General features: G+C 37.1%; 1 long non-coding RNA gene across 6 annotated transcripts in view; it reads right to left on the reverse strand.

Moving 5' to 3' along the window:
- LOC101025015 overlaps window positions 1–24924 on the reverse strand; it is a 96561-nt gene that overhangs the window by 62952 nt on the left and 8685 nt on the right. For 5 of the 6 annotated variants that reach the window (XR_004182611.1, XR_004182609.1, XR_004182607.1 and 2 more), the window contains 2 exons: window positions 7146–7239; window positions 4766–4923 (listed from right to left, as the gene is read on the reverse strand). This is a non-coding gene — a long non-coding RNA (uncharacterized LOC101025015). Of the gene's footprint in view, window positions 1–4423; window positions 4530–4765; window positions 4924–7145; window positions 7240–24924 lie in introns of all 6 variants that reach the window. The other variant, XR_004182612.1, reaches the window with a different exon arrangement.

Below are 24924 nucleotides of genomic sequence, written 5' to 3' on the forward strand. Positions count from 1 at the left end.
TTCCAAATTGCACTCTACCAAATTCAGTACACCCGATTAATCGAGTTATTCGATATCCAATAAGTAAAGCATATACACTGCAAACGTTCAAGAACAAATGATATTTCTCCCACTCATACTCAGCTGTTATCAAACCTGGCTAATCTAATTGTGACAGCTTTTGTCCTATTTGAGATTCAATCTTTTACTTCTCTTCATAGATACCTGCTAGAACTCTAAAGTCTGTTCATGGACCCCAATTATTTAATATGCCAATTATGACGCTGCAACTACTAAAAGAATTTAGAATCCTTTGCAACAGGGGTTGTTCTATTTTTCTAGCCAGAGATTGTCACGCCATAATTTACTAATGAGCTTTTCTAGAAATAACAGAAAATGCTTAGCATCTCTACTTTTTTAATCTACTGAAGTCCAAACATCTCAGGGTGATAGCAGGATTATAGGCAGCATCATTTAATAATACCAGTTTTTCAAAGTAATTTCTTTATTTTTAAAAAGCTTTTTTATTTTTATAAAGTTTTGGCACAAAAATTGTTGTGACATGTTTCCTAGTTGCAGAGGGAGAGGCTGTTGCTCTTTAGAGCACATTTTTAAAGGAAGAACTTTTGAAAAATCTACAAAGTGATTTCTTAGAAATGCTATTAGTCACAGAATTAAAAGTGTTTTCCTCCACTTATTTATTTTACACTAAAATTTAATAATATTATTCTTCCTCTGGAGAGTACCGATGTTAAGGGGTAGTAGCACGAAACATTTAAAGGAAGCTCTCTTGGAAGACTGAGGCAGGAGGATTGCTTGAGACCAGGAGTTCAAGACTAGCTTGAGTAAATAGCAAGACCCTGTCTCTACAAAAATATTTAAAACTTAGCCAGGCATGGTGGCATGCAACTGTCGTCCTGGCTACTTGGGAGGCTGTGGCAAGAGGATAACTTGAGCCCGGAAGTTGGAGGCTGCAATGAGCTATGATTGCACCACTGCACTTCAGCCTGAGTGACAAAGTGGGGCCCTGTATCAAAATGCTGCTTTGTTTCTTTGTCCCACCCCAGCTCTTATGATTCTAAAAGTCTGTCTAAGCATAAAGTGTGTCCAGCTTCAAATAAGAGAGATGGAGAGCAAGGAGAATCTTTATACATGTATCTATGTAACTATATAGATAGATACAAACACAGATCTTAAAGAAGTCAAAACATCCAGCTCAAAAATGTCATCTATGAAAATACTAAGGTCTCAGAAACTTATAAACCCAAAAAGATAAACAAACAAGCAAAAGGCTTATCTACTTCCAATTCACCAAGCACTGACATCTTCTTTAACCCTCATCTCAAAATCTCCCACACCTTGAATGTTGCCTCTCTCTGTCCTGAGATGAGATACACATCCTCGTATCTCCTCTATCTTTCCTATCCTATATTATAAAGTCCCATCTCTGTAGTGGCTCATTGTTCTGCTCCACACAGCCTTCCTTTGTTTCCCTAGTTTGGTTGTCTTTGATGCTTTTTCCAAGGATTCCTCTGAGAGAGCCACATGTACCAGGTCAACAAACTAAGCAAGGCAGTAGCCTATGCACTCATCAAGGGAGGGAATAAAGTCTTATTCAATCCTCTATTCCATTTCCCCAGTGTAGCAAGTACTAGTTGATTTGTTTTCATTTTGTTTTGCTTTGTTCTTGCATTAATTGAGTCACTGGATGAAGAGAAAGAAAAGGAAACATATCTCCTCCCAATGACATTATCACAGCATGGGTCCTAGATGTTTATTGTCAGGAAGTCAGGCACATGGTGGGAAGTTAAACTGTTTTCCTCCCCTCGGCATCCTCAGCCTGCCTATTACCTGGTTATTAGTCATTTGATTTACCTCAGCGCCTGATGAGGACAGAGGCTGAGCAGTCCTCAACCACCTACTCCTTGCTTGTTAGATGCCACCTGCATCTATCTCTGCTTGACTAGATGCCACCAAGAAGCTATCTTGAGTCACTAAACAGACCCACCATTTCCAAACTAACAGCTATCCAAAAGCTCTCATTTAGATGAATAGAGTAATTTACAAGCAAGATAGGAAAGACAGAAGGAAAGATGGCATAAAGAGTGCTGCTTCAAGCCCTTTCGATAAGGTCCAACTTGTACACCAATAGCCAGTCTTGCCAATTGCTCACTCTGCTTATGCAGAGAAGCTGTTACCCTGCCGTGGAAAGTGCTGGAGGTTTTTTTGGCCCATCACCATTCATTACCAGGAAGAAAAATCAGCTTCTTATTTGAAGCTCTTTTTTTCTCATAGCCCATTGGCCATGACTGATGTTACTTTAAGTAATGCAGTTAAAACTGCTTAACCCCAGAAAGCCTCATACATAGGAAGTGCTTGCTCTAGTTAAGATAAAACCCAGAGGAGGCAGAAACTGTAAAGGACAACAGGTGTCTTCAAACTTCCCCTTACCACCTTTCTTATATGTAAAGGCAAAGAGCCAACTCACAAGTCACAGTTTCTTACAAGTCATTACACAAATGTCCAAGAATTCATAATTGTATCCTTATATAGCCTAAATATTTCATAATACTGTTGACATCGATTCACCTCTTAAGATCATCAAAGGACAAGGATATGTGACCTATTTTCACTGTAAATAATAAATACATCATTTTATATTTCATTTGTCATACCTCCCATTAAATCATTTCTTAAAAAGAAATCCAACAGCATCATTTCTTTTTTTAATGTTGTTCCAATTATTCTTAAAATAATTAGAATATGGCTTACTGTATTCTTTTAGGAATCAATATTTCTTTTTGGCAAAACATTATGTGACTTTTTAAAATAAGATAATAGCTTCCATTACAACAAAGTGACTATTTCTCTCAACATACTTGAACTTCATATGAAGATGGAACCAACGAAAGCAGGAATGCTCTCAGCGACTTACTAACATTTAGTCAGTTGATTTCACTTATAAGAAGGGCAACTGGCATCTTCCATTAGTTCTATTACCACAATTGCAAGGGCTAGGATGATAACGGCACATAGGATGGAAAAAACTAAAAGAAGGATTTACTTTAAAATTAGCTCAAGATGCTTAAAGTAAACAATTTTTAAAACACATAAATAGACAGCTAGCCAATAGTTATTACATTCAATAATTTAGCATGATACGCATGACGGTTTTGACCTCCAAAATAATTTAGCACCTTGAGCTGAGATTAAATGCAGAACATTAATTTTTCCCTCTGGTTGTCAAGTCAACCAAGAGACCCGTCAAATCCATTTAAATGAAGTCTGCATCATGTAATAATATTAAAGGGTATAAAATATTAATATGGGTCTGTGGTAGAACATTGGCCAACAGAGCTGCAGTAAGGTGCCTTTAATTTATTACCCTGACAATCTGTCTTGCACTAAAACTAGGTGTTAAAGCACCATCTAAGAATTATTTTTTTGAGCTAGAAGATGGGCCCATTTAAGAAAGGTCACAGTTCCTTCAACTGCGCAGAATTTTTAGTACCTCCAAGGAAAAGAAGTCATGAGTTCCATTTTAATTGTATGAATTTGAAGAGATAACAAAGTACAAATGCCTGAAACCCATTGTAATGAAAATGGAATTTTCAAAGAAAAAGGTAAACACTAACTCATTACATGAGGCCTGATGAGCTTCCCCCATCGTAAAAGTCCATCTAAATCAATGTATTATTTGCATGCCACATACACCAACCTTCATCAGTGCTCTTCTCCTAAACACATTCTGATTTTTATCTCTGAATACCATTTTTCTGGATCATTTTCCAATGAGCTTGCTAGGTTTTAAGTACATATTCTTAAATATTTTATCCTTATTCTGAAGATTGTTTCCCTGCAAGAACCACACTTGTTCCATATAAAAAATCTCATACTGATGAGTAGGGAGGTTACAGATGGAGATAAACAGTGGGAGAAACGTGCAATGCATGCTTTGTTGTATTCAAGTGTTTGCTTTATTGACATAAATACTCAATAGTCATTCATTTTACTAAATTAGAAATTTGTATAAATCCTTCAAAATACGTTTGGTTTACAATTTATTGTAAACGTGCCAAACATACTCTTTAATGCTAATCATGTTATTTTTCCAGGTACATCACACACACACAAACACACACAAACACACACACACACATACACACAAAACAAAAGCCAGAGGCTGCCTTCTCACTCCCCCATGGTCATCCACCACACAAAGCAGTAGATCTTCCTTTAAACTGAGCTTCCACTAACTTCAAAGAATCTTCTCTGTAGGAGAACAAGGTGCATAAGACACAGGAGGAAACAGAAATCTAACCACAGGAAAAAAACCTTTAAAAATTCTAACCAAAGCACAGAATTCTCCAAACAAGGGAATTGCTCAGCAACAATCAGGTCAGGCATGAAATCACAGACATTAGGGTGAAGTCAGAGAGCTCACCTTCATGTGGAGAGGGAAGACAGCACAGTGATGACACAAAATCTCACAGCAACCACAGTGACAGGAGTGGAGGAAACTGCAGATTTCCCAGGCTGACCTATAGTTACTTGATAAAATGCAATGGACACCATTCCAGTGTCTCAAAGGGTGGCTATAATCTTTCAGAGCATGCAAAGCCACTTGTTTCAAAGAGCCAAAGTGTCAGCCGAGTTCTTTATTTCTAAATTTTCTGTTTATTAATGTTTTAATTTCTACAAAATAAGCTTCCTGAATTAACTAATTTGAGTTGTATCTATAATAAAGCTTGAGAAAAATTAAATTTGAGAAAAACTCAATGTTTACCTCATATCCACTGCTAATATGGACCCGGAACTCAGGAGACGTCATTATCACATCATTTCTACAGCCTCTTATCTCATTGGCTAAGTGATCACATGCCAGTCATCACTGTGAGGTGTTTTTCTTCTTTATCAGATCCCCATCATAGAGGTCACAATAACCTGGGAGAAAAGACAAAGAAAGTTGTATTAAGTTTACATTATTTGCCCAGATGAAAGCAGAAAACCATAGAGTAATGCAAAAAGTATCTCTGTCTCTGAAGGGCCATTATCGCTTCATCTTCTGGAACAAAGGCAGAGACACAGAGGTTTGTATGCGACTGTCTTCCTGGGCTGTCATTCTATAGAATTGCCAAGGTAAGTGTTCCCTTATAGTACAGCTTTCCTTATAAACTTCCAGGCAGTGCTCATGATAAATAGGCTCATAAATTATTAATAAATAATCTAGGCTTGGAGGGTCCTAAGGGAAATTATATAAAAATATCTGATTGTAGGCCAGATGCGATGGCTCGTGCCTATAATCCCAGCACTTTGGGAGGCCAAGGTGGGCAGATCACCTGAGGTCAAGAGTTTGAGACCAGCCTGGCTAACATGGTGAAACCCCATTTCTACTAAAAACAACACACACACAAAAAAAGAAATATCTGATTGTATGGGATGCTTTTCATCCCAAAGACTTTTCCATCAATCTATAAGTACATATTAAGAACCTATCACTGCTCTTTTTACTGTAAAGATACAGTGTAGCATGCATAACCCTGTATGCAGAGACCTTATAATCCAAAGTGGTAGAAGGGGTAGGATTGCCAGTGAAAATACAGGAAACTCAGTTAAATTTGAATTTCAAATAAACAATGAATAGGTTTTGGGGGTTTTTGTTTGTTTTGTTTTGTTTTGTTTTGTTTTTTCAGACACAGTCTCGCTCTGTCCCCCAGGCTGGAATGCAGTGGCACGATCTTGGCTCACTGCAACCTCCACCTCCTGGTTTCAAGCAATTCTCCTGCCTCAGCCTCCCAAGTAGTTGGGATTACAGGCACGTGCCACCATGCCTGGCTAACTTTGTATTTTTAGTAGAGATGGGGCTCATGCCTGTAATCCCAGCACTTTGGGAGGTCAAGTCAGGCAAATCACTTGAGGTTAGGAGTTCAAGACCAGCCTGGGCAACATAGCGAAACCCCATCTCTACTAAAAAATACAAATATTAGCCAGGCATGGTGACACATGACTTTATTTATTTTTCTTTTTTCTTTTTTTTTTCCTTTTTATAACATTTTTTGTAGGGATGGGATCTCACTATGTTGCCCAGGCTGGTCTCAAATTCCTGGGCTTAAGGGATCCTCTTGCTTTGGCCTCCCAAAATGTTGGGATTACAGGCATGAGTCACTGTGCCCGGCCATGAGCATGACTTTAAACACAGCATGACTGTGTGTTTCTCTCACAATGAGCAGATACTAGCACAAGGGGGCAGAAAGTAAAGAAAGGGCAGATGTCCTCTTGAAAAGTAGGAAGCCGAATAGCTTTGGCTTAAGAAAGATTAAAAACAAGAAGGAAGACTATTACCTAAGCTAATAAAATCAGATCAATAAAAATCTATACCTTGAAGCTGATAATTTTATAAGTAATATAATTGAATAATATTCAAATATTATTGTATGATAGTTCCCAGTAGAACTAAGAGTATCGAGGGAAAAAATTCTGGGATCTAAGATTACAGACTATCAGTTCTTTTATTGATTTAATCGATGATTTACTGCATTTAAGGAAATAATGGGTTTTTTCCCATAGGTAAAACAGAAGACTAGTAAATTTGCTCTTATTTAGGTGAATATGTAAGCAAGTAAGGAATAGTTAGCATTTTGCTACTGTCTGGGATATTATCACAATGGCTGTATTTAATTTAACAAAATAATATATATGATTAATAATAGTAGTACGTTTGATGATAGTAAACATTTTAATAAATTTCAGTAATTGCCATAGTTATTAAAGGCAGTCTTTTTTTGTTTGCTTTTTTGAGACAGAGTCTCACCCTGTCACCCAGGCTGGAGTGCAGTGGCATGATCTTGGCTCACTGCAACCTCCACCCCCCAGGGTTCAAGTGGTTCTTATCCCTCCCAAGTAGCTGGAAGTACAGGCACACACTACCACATCTGGCTAATTTTTTGTAGTTTTAGTAAGACGGGGTTTTGCCATGTTGCCCAGGCTGGTCTTGAACTCCTGGCCTCAAGTGATCCACCTGCCTCGGCCTCCCAAAGTGCTGGGATTACAGGCGTGAACCACCATGCATGGCCAAATTTAGTCAATTTTTTAAATACTGGAAGTCTTACTTTTTCTTCATAGAAAATGATTTCTAGTTTTCTACACTAGAAATAGTAGTATCTTACCTTGCATAACATGTTTTCCAAAATCTTGGTGTAATTTCTCTCCTGCTTGTATGTGAAAACTGCCACATTCAACATGAGAGAATAGTCCGTGCTCCTGAAAAGAACGTGCAGTGGATCAAATTTTCTAGTTTTAATTTTGTTAAAAACTACCAGATGTTTAATTTCCTTGAAAAATGTTTATATGTTAAGCAACATGAAGACTTTTTTGTATTCATGTTACTTTTACTAAGATATGTATATTTTTTGGTCCAGAAACATTGAAATAATGAATACTTTCTTTCAAACTTCTCATATAATAATTATATTATATTTTATATTTCTTCCTCAATAGACTTCATTTCAGCAATCATTTTAGTAATCCTGATTTAGGTATTGAGAGTCTGGTTTTTAAGAGCCCAGTTAGAAATTTGTTAAGATTCTCAAACTGCATTGCATGTATTAAAGTTTATAGCACCCAGTGTCAAACATTTTGCTATAGTATTATAGTAATATTAAAACTGCTTTGGGTGTGCACATGCACACGTGTATGGGGGGGAGGGGGGTGTTCTTCAAAGAAGGATAAAACACAGTTACGGGCTGAAATATCTTATAGATAATTGTGCACTTTCCCATCAGGGAAAAGATAAAACTAGCCTAACTATATGTGTTTACTATAAGAGTTGCAGGGATTTCACTGAGGAGGAATATTTTTTTCAAAAGTCATGAAATAATATTATTCCAAAAGGATGTTTATGTAAAATATATGAAAATTTTAAAATACAATAATTCATTCAAAAAGCACTGAAATTTCCATTTTAAGACTCATTTGATAATAATGCTGAGAAAATAAAGATAATTGGAATCTAGAGCTCAATTACATTTTTAAGTTAAAATACAATAGATTTAGGTTCCCAATAAATAATGGCAAGAGTTAAAAATGAACTTTCATTGAATGAATACATTTGGTTTTATGTAATTCCCTATTTTGAATTCGTCTTTTGCCTTGTACTATAAAGCTTAATATGAAGTCATAGCTCAATTCTTTCGGGTTACAATATTTTTTTAAAAAAAAAGAAAAAGTAAATGGCCTCAAATTTACCAGCAGCAAGCAAACAAGGGAAGGGAAGTAGCTTCGTGCTGTAAATGTCAATCAATGGAAACGGAACATAAGCTAGAAATTCAGATTTGTTCGTATTTTAAAATATATGTATAAACTTTGCATTACATTTGGCATGTTTGGGGTGGTGCCACATAATCAAATACATCAAAATGTTATAGCGAGCGTTATGAATATTCACAATATGTATGATAAATAAATACCATGGAATCCAACAAGACTCCCAACAGATCCTCATTCTCCGAAAACCTTACTAAAGAAAAAAGGTAGGTTGAAGAAATTCTAAGAATGCTGCTAATGTCCTCCAACTTAGAGAGAGGGAGACTGAGAGCTGAGGAGAAAGACACAGGAAGATGTTCAATACTAGAGGTCCTGGAGGATCTTACTCCCTCAGAAAGACAAGAACAGATACTGGAACTTACCATCTTCAGATGGAGAAAACAGATGCTATCAATGGAAATAGGCCCTAGTAGGAGACATTTGTAGGATTTTAGTGAGAAAGCCAAACCCAAATTGTCCAGAACAAGGGTTATAGTTCTCTAATCCTTGAACCCTCAGGTTTCAGAAAAGCAGATAGAACAGACAACCAATGCATCAAAATATAGCACCTAAATTAACAAATCAAACAACTCTCCAAAACAAAAGAACTATAGCAAAGAGAATTTACTCATACTATGTCATAACAGAAACTTCCAGACAAGGCTCTCTGCTAACCAATAACCAAATGAAATGCACGCCATGGAAACAATGGCAACAGACTACAGTTGGAAAAAAAATTAGCTAGTGAATAACATATGAAAAATCCACCATCAAGAAGACATAACCCAAAGAACAGAACTTATTTCCCACAAATACTTCACACTATAAAATAATTTGAAAGAAAATGAATTCAATAAAAGAACTCAAAGATGAGATGATAAAACAAATTAGGGAAACTAAAATGCTAACGGGAAAAAAATCAGAAACAAAAAATTATATTATTATAGATCTAATACATAAATTAGAAACAGAAAAAAAACAAGTTAAAAAATTGAAATTACAGCATGGGAATGTCTTAAAACATGTATAAATGTACAGAGAAATAGGGACAAAAAGCTTAAAGCAAATGAAAAGAAATTGGTGAATGTAAATGACAGATAAATGACATCTATCAATCACTGAAAAAGAGGAAAGAAAAGGTATATGAAAAACGAATACAAAAGTATTTCTTTAAAGTTTGAATAAAACTAAATAAAATTTTTAAAATATATCTTCTAATATGAAAGCTGTTGCAGAATAAGCAAACCAGGTATATTCTCATTAGGTTACTAAATTTTAAAGATGAAGTTAGAATTGTTGAAGCATCCAGGCAGTAAAAGCAAATCAACATTAAACGAGAAAGAAGAAAACATTTGGCTTCAGACTTGGCTTTTTGAACAGTAACATTCAAAATCAGAAAGTAATGGAAAATATCCACAAAACTCTCAGGGTAAAACAGCATGGCTTTATATTGTAATAATGATCCAATAATTACTCCAATAGAAAAGCAGTGGGCAAATATAGGTGTGGTGGCTCACACCTGTAATCCCAGCACTTCAGAAGGCCAAGACGGGCAGATCACTTGAGGTCAGGAAGTCGAGACCAGCCTGGCCAACCCCATCTCTACTAAAAATACAAAAATTAATTTGGCATGGTGGTACATGCCTGTAATCCCAGCTACTTGGGAGGCTGAGGCAGGAGAGTCACTTGAACCAGGGAGGTGGAGGTTGCAGTGAGCCGATATCAGGCCACTGCAGAGCTAGACTCTGTCTCAAGAAAAGAGAAAGAGAAAAGTAATGGGCAGACATTCCCAAGCATGTAAAACCACTGGGTCTTCTTGAACAAATAATTGAAAAATTGATGAACAAGAGAAAATCCAAGTACACAATTTGAAATTGAAGAAGCTTCCTTAAAAAGATTAAGAATTAGCATTAACTATAAAATATAGAAATTAAATAGAATGCTTGGAACATGACAGTACATATAGTAAAAATAGTATAAATGTTCTAAAAATTTCTAACACAGTAAAAATAACCTAAATCAAAATCCGGAGGCTCAAGAAAGAGAGAAGGGACAAAGGATCACTTTGTTAATCACTTTAGCTTTCATAATGTATCAGTCTATATTATTAATTTAACTATGTTGTATAATTTAAAAAAGATTCATACTTCATGAATTTTCTAATCTTTTTATTAACCTTAGAATAGTGTTAGAGACTAATACTTCTTGTGAAGAAATCTTTATATCTTTATCCTTTATCTGAAATCGATTAATGCCAGAAATTTCATTTTAACTCTTTTTATTTAATGTACAATTGGACAGATTTTACTTTAAAAGAACGTGATTCCAATGTTATTAAGTATTTCTGTCTCATGCATGAAATACATATATATACATTCATGAGACAAATGGAGAGACAAAGATTCATTTTTCTGCCTGTATATATATTTAGTAAGATTTCTAAAATGACTTCTAATGTTAAAATTTCAATTAGTTTGAGTTGTAGAGTTTGGGGATTTCTTTCTACTTTCCACTTTGAACCTGTCTGCTTTGCTTAAATGTTTTATAATGACCTTATATTCATTTTATATCAATAAGAGTACCTGCTTTACATTTTTAAAATTAAAATGAACTAAGTTGGGTCCTCAGTCAATATTCTGACCAATACATGAAGAAAAATATTACTAATCATCTGGATGGGTTCTTCTATACCCAATAGTTAAAATAAATTTGGACTGAGTTTTCTTAAATCATTGTCATGCTTCTTGTAAGTAATGTTATGCACTGGTTACTTTGATGACCAAGAATAAAGCACATAGTTCTTTGTACTGGAATCAGATTTTTCTCTGCAAAAATCCGGTGAGAATTCTCTTGTCAATATAAGGAAATTGAACTCATTGTTAGCATTTGGACCAGCAGGCTACCATTCATTGAGCATCTATTTTGGGTTTGCCTGCATTAACATGTCAATGAGCTTGATGTTTTAGATCTTCATCACTGATTATTTCCAAATTACTGAAAATGTAATATTATCATTCTCAAATTTTAAAACGAGTAAAAATCAGACTAAGAAAAGTCTAAGGTAACACAGATAATAAATGGTGAAACCAAGATTCAATACCAAGATCTATTTGCCATAATCATGATCTTTGGCTAGAATTTTGCAAACTTCATGCCTGTGTGGCTCCGTAGTATAAACAGTTTGCCAAATACAACCTCTGTTCTTTGGACATTAGTAGCCTTGCAACCCTATTTCTTGTTGCTGCCGGTGATACCCACTGTCAGAATAGATCCTATTGTAGTCTCCACTTCTTCCGGCTACTAAACCCTTATTCAAATCATTGTATAGCGAATTGATTACCAAAGCATAAGTCATGTACCCGCATCCTATTCATATAGAAATGTATGGCTAGCATTTTCAGCTTCTTTAGTAGACATGAAATCTAAAAATTGCCTAACATATTCTTCTTTAACTTCCCTTACTTATGTTTTTTAATAGTATGTTTCCAAAGTGGTGCTACAGAGCAATTGGAAAAGGATGATTCTTTCAACAAATCATACTAGGTTATATCTAGATACAGATATGTGAAAAAATGAACTTAATCTCTACCTCATGGCACACACACACACAAATGACTCCAGGTGAATTGTAAGTTGAAATTTGAGAACTAAAACAATAAATTTCTAGAAGATAGAATAATATTTTTATGTCCCTGGAGTGGGCAGATATTATTTAAATGAGAACCCCAAACTACTAATCACAGAGTAAAGGACCAATAAAGTATACACTACTTTAAAATTTATAATTTTGTTCGTGAAAAGATATTATTAAGCCACAAAGTATAAAAAGTATAAGAAGTATAGTTAGCCACATCGTATACTTTGCATATGAACACCTTGTTCCACAATTATGTTCAACAAGGGATTCATATGCAAAATACATAATGAATTCCTAACAATCAAAAAGTAAAAGACAAACATGCTAATAGAAAATAGACAAAGGATCAGTCAGAATGGCTATTACTAAAAAGTCAAAAATTGCGTCGATTTGATTCTTCTCTCTTTTCTTCTTTATTAGTCTTGCTAGTGGTCTGTCAATTTTGTTGATCTTTTCAAAAAACCAACTCCTGGATTCATTGATTTTTTGGAGGGTTTTTTGTGTCTCTATCTCCTTCAGTTCTGCTCTGATCTTAGTTATTTCTTGCCTTCTGCTAGCTTTGGAATGTGTTTGCTCTTGCTTCTCTAGTTCTTTTAATTGCGATGTTAGAGTGTCAATTTTTGATCTTTCCTGCTTTCTCTTGTGGGCATTTAGTGCTATAAATTTCCCTCTGCACACTGCTTTAAATGTGTCCCAGAGATTCTGGTATGTTGTATCTTTGTTCTCATTGGTTTCAAAGAACATCTTTATTTCTGCCTTCATTTCGTTATGTACCCAGTAGTCATTCAGGAGCAGGTTGTTCAGTTTCCATGTAGTTGAGCGGTTTTGATTGAGTTTCTTAGTCCTGAGTTCTAGTTTGATTGCACTGTGGTCTGAGAGACAGTTTGTTATAATTTCTGTTCTTGTACATTTGCTGAGGAGTGCTTTACTTCCAATTATATGGTCAATTTTGGAGTAAGTACGATGTGGTGCTGAGAAGAATGTATATTTTGTTGATTTGGGGTGGAGAGTTCTATAGATGTCTATTAGGTCTGCTTGCTGCAGAGATGAGTTCAATTCCTGGACATCCTTGTTAACTTTCTGTCTCGTTGATCTGTCTAATGTTGACAGTGGAGTGTTGAAGTCTCCCATTATTATTGTATGGGAGTCTAAGTCTCTTTGTAAGTCTCTAAGGACTTGCTTTATGAATCTGGGTGCTCCTGTATTGGGTGCATATATATTTAGGATAGTTAGCTCTTCCTGTTGAATTGATCCCTTGACCATTATGTAATGGCCTTCGAATCAAATCGACGCAATTAAAAATGATAAAGGGGATATCACCACCGACCCCACAGAAATACAAACTACCATCAGAGAATACTATAAACACCTCTACGCAAATAAACTGGAAAACCTAGAAGAAATGGATAATTTCCTGGACACTTACACTCTTCCAAGACTAAACCAGGAAGAAGTTGAATCCCTGAATAGGCCAATAGTAGGCTCTGAAATTGAGGCAATAATTAATAGCCTACCAACCAAAAAAAGTCCAGGACCAGAGGGATTCACAGCTGAATTCTACCAGAGGTATAAGGAGGAGTTGGTACCATTCCTTCTGAAACTATTCCAATCAATAGAAAAAGAGGGAATCCTCCCTAACTCATTTTATGAGGCCAACATCATCCTGATACCAAAGCCTGGCAGAGACACAACAAAAAAAGAGAATTTTAGACCAATATCCCTGATGAACATCGATGCAAAAATCCTCAATAAAATACTGGCAAACCGGATTCAACAACACATCAAAAAGCTTATCCACCATGATCAAGTGGGCTTCATCCCTGGGATGCAAGGCTGGTTCAACATTCGCAAATCAATAAACATAATCCAGCATATAAACAGAACCAAAGACAAGAACCACATGATTATCTCAATAGATGCAGAAAAGGCTTTTGACAAAATTCAACAGCCCTTCATGCTAAAAACACTCAATAAATTCGGTATTGATGGAACGTACCTCAAAATAATAAGAGCTATTTATGACAAACCCACAGCCAATATCATACTGAATGGGCAAAAACTGGAAAAATTCCCTTTGAACACTGGCACAAGACAGGGATGCCCTCTCTCACCACTCCTATTCAACATAGTGTTGGAAGTTCTGGCTAGGGCAATTAGGCAAGAGAAAGAAATCAGGGGTATTCAGTTAGGAAAAGAAGAAGTCAAATTGTCCCTGTTTGCAGATGACATGATTGTATATTTAGAAAACCCCATTGTCTCAGCCCAAAATCTCCTTAAGCTGATAAGCAACTTCAGCAAAGTCTCAGGATACAAAATTAATGTGCAAAAATCACAAGCATTCTTATACACCAGTAACAGACAAACAGAGAGCCAAATCATGAATGAACTTCCATTCACAATTGCTTCAAAGAGAATCAAATACCTAGGAATCCAACTTACAAGGGATGTAAAGGACCTCTTCAAGGAGAACTACAAACCACTGCTCACTGAAATAAAAGAGGACACAAACAAATGGAAGAACATACCATGCTCATGGATAGGAAGAATCAATATCGTGAAAATGGCCATACTGCCCAAGGTAATTTATAGATTCAATGCCATCCCCATCAAGCTACCAATGAGTTTCTTCACAGAATTGGAAAAAACTGCTTTAAAGTTCATATGGAACCAAAAAAGAGCCCGCATCTCCAAGACAATCCTAAGTCAAAAGAACAAAGCTGGAGGCATCACGCTACCTGACTTCAAACTATACTACAAGGCTACAGTAACCAAAACAGCATGGTACTGGTACCAAAACAGAGATATAGACCAATGGAACAGAACAGAGTCCTCAGAAATAATACCACACATCTACAGCCATCTGATCTTTGACAAACCTGAGAGAAACAAGAAATGGGGAAAGGATCCCCTATTTAATAAATGGTGCTGGGAAAATTGGCTAGCCATAAGTAGAAAGCTGAAACTGGATCCTTTCCTTACTCCTTATACAAAAATTAATTCAAGATGGATTAGAGACTTAAATGTTAGACCTAATACCATAAAAATCCTAGAGGAAAACCTAGGTAGTACCATTCAGGACATAGGCATGGGCAAAGACTTCATGTCTAAAACACCAAAAGCAACGGCAGCAAAAGCCAAAATTGACAAATGGGATCTCATTAAACTAAAGAGCTTCTGCACAGCAAAAGAAACTACCATCAGAGTGAACAGGCAACCTACAGAATGGGAGAAAATTTTTGCAATCTACTCATCTGACAAAGGGCTAATATCCAGAACCTACAAAGAACTCAAACAAATTTACAAGAAAAAAACAAACAACCCCATCAAAAAGTGGGCAAAGGATATGAATAGACATTTCTCAAAAGAAGACATTCATACAGCCAACAAACACATGAAAAAATGCTCATCATCACTGGCCATCAGAGAAATGCAAATCAAAACCACAATGAGATACCATCTCACACCAGTTAGAATGGCGATCATTCAAAAGTCAGGAAACAACAGGTGCTGGAGAGGATGTGGAGAAATAGGAACACTTTTACACTGTTGGTGGGATTGTAAACTAGTTCAACCATTATGGAAAACAGTATGGCGATTCCTCAAGGATCTAGAACTAGATGTACCATATGACCCAGCCATCCCATTACTGGGGATATACCCAAAGGATTATAAATTATGCTGCTATAAAGACACATGCACACGTATGTTTATTGCAGCACTATTCACAATAGCAAAGACTTGGAATCAACCCAAATGTCCATCAGTGACAGATTGGATTAAGAAAATGTGGCACATATACACCATGGAATACTATGCAGCCATCAAAAAGGATGAGTTTGCGTCCTTTGTAGGGACATGGATGCAGCTGGAAACCATCATTCTTAGCAAACTATCACAAGAACAGAAAACCAAACACCGCATGTTCTCACTCATAGGTGGGAACTGAACAACGAGATCACTTGGACTCAGGAAGGGGAACATCACACACCGGGGCCTATCATGGGGAGGGGGGAGGGGGGAGGGATTGCATTGGGAGTTATACCTGATGTAAATGATGAGTTGATGGGTGCAGCAGACTAACATGGCACAAGTATACATATGTAACAAACCTGCATGTTATGCACATGTACCCTACAACTTAAAGTATAATAATAATAAATAAATTAAAAAAAAAAAAAGAATACTTAAAGAAAAAAAAAAAAAAAAGTCAAAAAATCACAGATGCTGGCAATGTTGCAGAGAAAAGGGAACACTTATACACTGTTGGTGGGATGGTAAATTAGTTCAACCATTGTGGACATCAGTGTGGCGATTCCTCAAAGACCTAAAAACAGAACTACCATTCAACACATATAAATTGTTCTACCATAAAGGCACATGCACACATATGTTCATTGCAGCACTATTCACAGATTATATTCAAAGACATATAATCGACGTAAATGTTCATCAATGGCAGATGAGATTTAAAAAATATGGTACATATATACCATGGAATACTACGCAGCCATAAAAAAAGAATGAGATCCTATCTTTTGCAGGAACATGGATAAAGCCGGTGGCCATTATTTTTAGCAAACTAACACAGGAACAGAAAATCAAACACTACATGTCCTCACTTATAAGCTAAATGAAGAGAACACATGGACACATAGAGGGGAACAACACACACTGGGGCCTACTTGAGGTAGAGGGTGGAAGGAGGGAGAGGATCAGAAAAAAATAACTATTGGGTACTAGGGTTAGTATCTGGGTGATGAAATAATCTGTACAACAAACCTCCATGACACAAGTTTACCTATGTAACAAACCTGCATATGTACCCCTGAACCCAAAATAAAACTTTAAAAAACAAATAAAATAAAATACATAAAATGAGCCAAAGACCTAAATAGTCACTTCACTAAAACATATATCCAAATGACCCATAAACAAAAAACACTCAGTCACATTAGCATGAAGAAAATGCAAATTTAAAAAATGGTAACATACCACCAGCAGACTGGCTAAAAATAAAAAGACTAATAATATCAGGTGTTGATGTGGATGCCAAGCAACCAGAACTCTCATCCATTGCTGATGACAACATAAATTTATAAAATCTTTTTGGAAAACTGGTCAGAAGTATCCAGTGCTAGCTAAGCTGAACATATGCATATTCCATTACCCACATTACCCAGCATTTCTCATCTAATACATACTCAACAGAAATGTGTGTATGTGTGTGTGTGTGTGTGTATGCTCACCAAAAGAAAGATATAGAATTGTGTACAGGAGGACCATTTATAATAAACAAACTTGAAAACAACACAAACTTCATCCACAGGAGAAAAGAGAAATAAGCTATGATATATTCATCTGATAGGAGACTATTCAGCAAAACTATCACTGTACCACAACCAGTACAAATGAGTCTCACAAGCATAATGTTAAACAAAGGAAACCAGACACAGAAAAGTGTATGTGATATATAATGCCATTCATATGCAGTTCCAAACAGACAAAACTATTCAGTGGTGTCAGAAGACAGAATAGGGAGCATTTGGGGGGAAGTTAGTTTATATCTTCTAGAGCAGCAGCCCAGCTTCTTTTTTAAAATTTTTTTAACTTTTAATTTTTGTGGGTACATAGCAGGTATACATATTTATGGGTTATATGAGGTATTTTGATACAGGCATGCAATGCATAATAATCACATCATGTTAAATGGGGTATCCACCACCTCAACCACTGATCCTTTGTGTTCCTAACAATCATATTGTTTATACTCCTTTAGTTATTTTTAAATATACAGTTAAATTATTTTTGACTATAGTCATCCTGTCACGCTAGCGAATACTAGTTCTTAAGGGTTTCTCTCCTAACTTGTAGGCCTTAATGGGCCTTTACAGACACCTTAATAGGCCTTTGAATCCCATGAGCATTATCCTCTTGCCATACTTCTTTGATGTAAAGTGAGTTCTTTGGTCAGAGACATGTTGTTTGAAATAACTTCACCCAAAGTCCATGTCAGTTATGATTCTTTCAGCTCCAATTAACCGACAACCCAACAAGAATGTGGCATTAACAGAAAGGACATTTATTATCTCATTTAACAAACAGTTAGGCGCTAAGGTTGGTACAGAATTGGTTAATTCAACAGCTCACAAAGCTCTTAAGTTGCTTTTATAGTTGCCTTCATGGTCAAAAACCAGAGTCACATTCAGAAAAGAAAAGCTCTTTATCCTGCAGTATAAGGAAAATTCACCTCTCCAGAGACTTCCTCCCTCATTTTGTTAGCGAGAATTTGGTCTCCTGTCCATTTAAAATAAAATATAATATAACAGTTAAGAGAAAGAACATGAGCTAGCCTGCCTAGGTCCTGCTTCAATCACTTCCTAAATGTGTGGAGGTTTCTTATTCTCCCTGGGAATCAGTTTTCTCATCTGTAAAATGTGGATAATAATGGTTTCTGGATCACAGAATTAACTGAATTAAAATATGGAAAGCACTTAGATTCATGCCAAGAATCTAAGAATCACAGAGGAGATGTTCACCAATATTTTTATCATCATTACCATCATCATTTTTATTATTATTCCCAAATCATTCTTTGGCAAGGAAAATAGAATCACCATGTTAGTTACAGAACCCTATCCTGGGAGTGTGGGACATCCAGTCTCTTCTGAAGAACATGGCAGCTGATACCTGCACAAATCTTGGTGCCAATCGTAAAATAGGTCACATATAGCACAGCCCTATTATCATTTGCGTGGTGAAAACTTCACAAGCAATCATACTACACTACCTGTATCCATTATTCAGTTAAATGTCTAATGTAAATAAGTTAATTGCTCTTCAACGTTAGAAGAGAGAGGTTAATATTAATAAAGCCTTAGGACAAAATGTCTGACAAACACACACACAGTGTATAACATAATATCACACACTCGAGGAATGTGAAGTCAATAATCAGACTATTCACCAGGCAAAAAATTCTGACCTCATTTTCCACCCCTATTATTAACAGAATTTTTTTGTTTTAAGTAGCATAGTCTCCACATTTCAAGTCTCTAATAAAATAGTTTCTAGCACACTATGAACCTATGCATCTCTTGCCCAAAAATTTATCTCCAGTTTCACTGGACCATCTGTGAAAGAAGTACAGTATTCTGTTGTCTCATTGTCTTCCCTTACCTGATAGTCATCAGTAAGAAAATAGTTTTCTTTCCCAAAACAGTGGTTTCGAGAGAGGATTATTGACAGGACAAAATTTATACTGCCTGAAGTCATGTTTATGCAGTGCATAACAATAGGCTGATAAATGATCTGGTGTTTCAGGTCACTTTCAAGATTCAGTTGGATCATTGTGAAATTGATGTAAGGATTGTGCAGGTTTCACACAAAACAAAAGTCAATGAAAAATTCAACTCACTGATAATGCACAGAAATAGACATACGTCCACATGGGTCTGTTTCTGTGTTCTCTTCCTTACTTCTGTAGAGAAGATGTGCTATATCTCCTAATGACTTAGTTGAGGCAAAATGTCAATAAAAATAATCGTATGTATCAATAACAATGCACTAAGATTAAGCTCTTGTTATGTATCAATCCCTGCTTTAATTGCTTTACATCATGTCACTTCAATCCAGTCAGCAAATTGTAAAGTAGATATTCCTATCGGCCCATTTTACAGATATATCAGAGGAAAATACAGTGCCTTGCACAAAATCACTCAGCAAGTTAGGAACAGTACCAGAGTTTAGAGCCCAGGACTTTCCTCCACTCTCAACTATGTCCCCCAAAATGAGAAAGGCTACAGTGATATAAATTGGACTTGTTTACTGTACTGTCCAGTCCCAACCTCATGCTTAAGACATATGGTTTTGAGGCTTTAATATTATTATATTGATGGTGACTCTTTACTAAGATAGATTTTATGCACCATGATCCACAACATTTCTAGACTAAAAGTTGTAGTATTATTAATGCAAGTATCATTTTCAAACAATTGTCCATTTTCTACAGTTTGCATAATAGATGTAGATATGCAATTTACATTTATATGATAACAGCTATTAAAAAGTCCTTGTTCAAAATCATGTTGTCCATATATTTTATTAAGATGAAATGTTTTCTACATGGCATTTTCAACTCAGACGGAATATCCTATCCCTGAAAGTCAAACCTGAGATTACTTTTTATATCACACTTCTAACAATGACCTCAAATCTTATGCTTTAAAAATATTTTCCATTATTTGTCTCAAAACATGTAATAATGATTACAGAACATTTACTAGTTAGGTGCCAACAAATACCTGTTGAGAGACTACTTTTGGCTAAACACTGTACTAGGCACTGGAGAAAGAATGAATAAAAAGAAAAGTCCTTGTTCTCATGGAGCTTGTATTCTGATAGGAATTACAGACTAATAAAAGAAGTAAACAAATAAATGAATCAATTAGATATTATAAGTGCTGCCATGATCATGATTAGGGGTCAACAGGGAGATGAGAAACATAGGTTGTATGGTCAGAAAAGACCATTCTGACAAAAACAATATTAGATGAGAAGATACTGGCCATGTTCAAAGCAAGAGGGAGTTCTAAAGGGAAGAAAGAGTGTGTACCAAGATCACGGGCAGAAGAGAAGGATGTGTTTTTAAGATGACCAATGTGTTTGGAATGTGGCAGGAGAGCACATGGATGAGCATAATTGAGCTAATGATAGCAATAGATATCATTACTTGACTTGTCTTTACTCTTCTCATTATTCTATTTATCCATATTCTGCTGTCCTGAAGTGCTGATATGAGTCAGTCACTACGCTCCAGTTCTCTGTCTAGGGGCTAAGCTATAATGCCATTCCTCATGAGACATATGTTGCAAATTCACCATACACAAAGCAATGTGGCAGCCACTCAGGACACAAAGGTGAGCATGATTTTGCACCAGCCCTTGTATAGGTCAAGTGTCATCTGCAGACTAAAAAAGCTAATAAACACAGACTTAGTTGATGAGCATTTACAGCACACATGTTCACTCAGAGAAGGGCCGTAAAAGCATGGAACACTAACTCAGGAGGCTCATCTTCCTTTCTGAGCTGTGCATCTGGGGCATCCTCCATGTCTTTCCCTTTAATATCCCTCTGACCTAACTTAGGAGCACCGGTTGGATCTGCCTACAACTTCCAACTCATTTTCCAAAGAGAAATCTGTCAGTATGCACATGCTTGCTTTTAGTGTGATCTCTGATAGGGCTGAAAATCTTTCTAAACAAATCTTGGCATCTCTTGCTCTCATAGTTTCAGCAAGTTAATTATTCTTCTGTAAGATGCTGTTTCCTGGGATTCAGTGAGCTGACATTCCTTCATGTTAATTTATTCAAGGCTGAACAGTTACATTGATTAGACAACTCAACAGCACCAGGTCATGATGCCTATGGAGTTGCTCTCTTTGAATTTCAATGCAGTTAAATGACAGAGAAGTGAGGCTGGTATGCCTCTGCCATCACCTTTGTGAAAGTCCAATAGACTTTTTTAAGGTTCTTGTTAGGAATGGGTGTTGTTTCTATGTAATACTCTGAAGAGGATCCTCTTAATAAATTTCGTAATACCAAAGCTTAGGAGGAACAAGCTGATCATGCAGAGCAACGTAGACCCTTTCAGGGTAAGAGTTCTGTATATAATGAAGAGTATTCCATTGAAAGTAGCATTTTGAAGAATGGTGGTAGTGTGATGCACACCTAGGAACTGACACAGGAAAAGTGCTACAGTGAATGACTGGCATTTCTGCATGAGCTGCAAATAGAGTGATAGAATGCATTGAAGCAAACTATAGAACAGAGCATAGTACAGAGGAGCTGAAGAAGATGACAAGGTTATTGATTAGCAAACAGCCCAACTTGCCACACTGTTTAAGCACAGTGACCACCTTTCTAACTCTTCATTATTTAAACCTCAGATTACACCTCAAGACAGTTTTGTCGTCTGCTTATGTACACCTTTGAAGACCACAGAGAACTTCAAAATACCATTCCAGAGAAATTCACTAGGACTTCTGACTAGTGAGGGATTTTCATAGAACAGAAAAGATGTGCGAGAAGATGCCTAAAGAAGAAATAATTAGGACTCTAATATCTAATGTTCCACTTCCAATAGTTGCTTGCAGTAATTTTTGCTGTTATTCCTTTCCATTACCTCAAACCTTCTTCAAAATCTGCTATTATCATCAGTTTCAGTTAGTGATGCACTAGAGAAATAAAAGAAGTAAGAAATTGGTCTTTATTGCATAGCAAAGGGGATAACAGAGTTTCTAATAACCAGATATCATGAGAATTCCATCACAAGACAGCACTAGGTGCTAAACCATCAGAAACCACCCCCATGATCCAATTATCTCCCACCAGGTTTCACTTTCAATACTGGGGATTACAATTCAACATGTGATTTGGGTGGAGACGCAAATCCAAGCCACATCATTCCAACCCATATTGTCCCAAATCTCACATCTTTCTCATATTTCAAAACACATTCATGCCTTCCTAACAATTCCCCAAAGTCTTAACTCATTCCAGCATTAACTCAGAAGTCCAAGTCCAGAGTCTCATCTGAGACAAGGCACTTTCACCTATGAGTCTCTAAAATCAAAAACAAGTTCATTACTTCCAAGATACAATGGGGGTACAGGCACTAGGTAAATGGTTCCATTCCAAAAGGGGGAAATTGGCCAAAATGAAGGTTACAGGCCCCATGAAAGTCCAAAACCCAGTAGGGCAGTCATTAAATCTCAAAGCTCCAAAATAATCTGCTTTGACTCCATGTCTCACTTCCAGGCAGCACTGATGCAACAAGTGGGCTCTCAAGGCCTTGGGCAGCCCCACCCCTGTGACTCTGCAGGTTACAGCCCCTGTGGCTGCTTTCATGGGCTGGCATTGAGTGCCTGTGGCTTTTCCAGGCTCACAGTGCAAGCTGTCTGTGGATCTACAATTCTGGGGTCTGGAGGACAATGGTCCTCTTCTCACAGCTCCACTAGGCAGTGCCCCAGTAGAATCTCTGTGTGGGAGTCCAATCCCACATTTTCCCTTTGCACTTGCCTGGCAGAGGTTCTCCATGAGGGTTCTTCCCCACTGCCGCAGACTTCTAACTGGACATCCAGGCATTCCCATATATCCTCTGAAATCTAGGTGGATGCTCCCAAGCCTTAACTCTTTTCCTCTGTGCACGTGCAGGCTTAACTCCATGTGGAAGCTACTAAGGCTTAAGGCTTGCACCCTCTGAAGCAATGGCCAGAGCTGTACCATGACCCCTTTTAGCCATGGCTGGAGTGGGAGCAGCTGGGAAGCAGGATACCATGTCCCAAGGCAACACACAGCAGCAGGGCCCTGGGCCTGACCCATGAAACCATTTTTCCCTCAAAGTTTCCAGGCTTGTGATGAGAGGGGCTGCCATGAAGGTCTCTAAAATGTCTTGGAGACATATTCCCCATTGTCTTGGCTATTAAACTTCAGCTCCTCTTTGTTTAGGCAAATTTCTGCAGCTTCCTTAAATTTCTCCCCAGAAAATGGGTTTTTCTTCGCTACAATATGACCAGGCTACAAATTTTCCAAACTTATAGGTTCTGCTTCTCTTTTAAATATAAGTTCCAGTTTCACATAATCTCTTTGCTCATGAATATAACCATATGCTCTTAGAAGCAGCCAGGACACTTCTTGAGTACTTTGCTGCTTAGAAATTTCCTCTTCCAGATACCCTAAATTATCTCTCTCAACTTCAAAGTTCCACAGATCTTAGAGCAGGAGGACAATGCTGACAGTCTCTTTGCTAAAACATGGCAAGTGTGACCTTTACTCCAGTTCCCAATAAGTTCCTCATCTCCATCTGAGAGCACCTCAGCCCAGACTTCATTATCCATGTCACTATCAGCATTTTGGTCACAATCATTTAGCAAGTCTCTATGAAGTTCCAAACTTTTCCACATCTTCCTGTCTTCTTCTGAGCCCTCCAAACTGTTCCAACCTCTGTCCATTACCCAGTTCCAAAGTTGCTTCCACATTTTCAGGTATTTTATAACAACGCCCCACTTCTCTGGTTCCACTTTTCTGTATTCGCTCATTCTTGCATTGCTATAAAGAACTACCTGAGGCTGGGTAATTTGTAAAGAAGAGACATTTAATTGGCTAATGGTTCTGCAGGCTGTACAGGAAGCATGGCTGGGAAGGCCTCAGGAAACTTACAATTATGGTGGAAGCAAAGAGGAAGAAAATACATCTTCAGATGGCCAGCAGGAGAGAGAGAGACAGAAAGAGAGAGCACGCACTTGCAAAGGGGAGGGGCTACACACTTTCAAGCAACCAGATCTTGTTAGAACTCCATCACAAGATAGCACTAGGGCGATGATGCTAAACCATTAGAAACCACCCCCATAATCTAATCACCTCACACCAGGCTCCACTTCCAACACTGGGGATTACAATTCAACATGAGATTTGGGTGGGAGCACAAATCAAAACCGTATCAAACAGTTTGCACATAGGAAACTCAGAGAATTCATTAGAAGAGGAGATCAGCAACAATACCAAGAAAATGGAAACTCCCAGCAATACTGGGAGATAATAAGAATCACCATATTTTCTACAATGCAAAGGGTAGAGGCTTAACCATTCTATCAGATAGTAAAGGAAAGAGGACTCAAGAAAGTTGAAGGATGTGGGATCACTCAGGTTACAGATGATTGGTTTATCTAAATGCATTAGGTACAAATTTCAGTCCATATATTAAAGCAATTATTTTCTTTTATAACAACTTAGTTTCTGTTGCAAACTTTGACTTTGTGGTGGAAAATTAATATCACTGCTTTCCAGGATGCATATGAGTTTCCAGTGAATATGGAATACCTGTGAAACAGAGGAAAACCTTCTCCTGGTCTTGTTCATCCTGTTTCCATGTTGGCTGCCAAAGAGGAAGGCCTATTCTCTCCTGGTCTCTTTCATGGTTCAAGGAGGAAACTAAATCCTGTTGCAGTGGCC

Source organism: Papio anubis, chromosome 3, assembly GCF_008728515.1.
Source record: "Papio anubis isolate 15944 chromosome 3, Panubis1.0, whole genome shotgun sequence".
Lineage (NCBI taxonomy): Eukaryota > Metazoa > Chordata > Mammalia > Primates > Cercopithecidae > Papio > Papio anubis.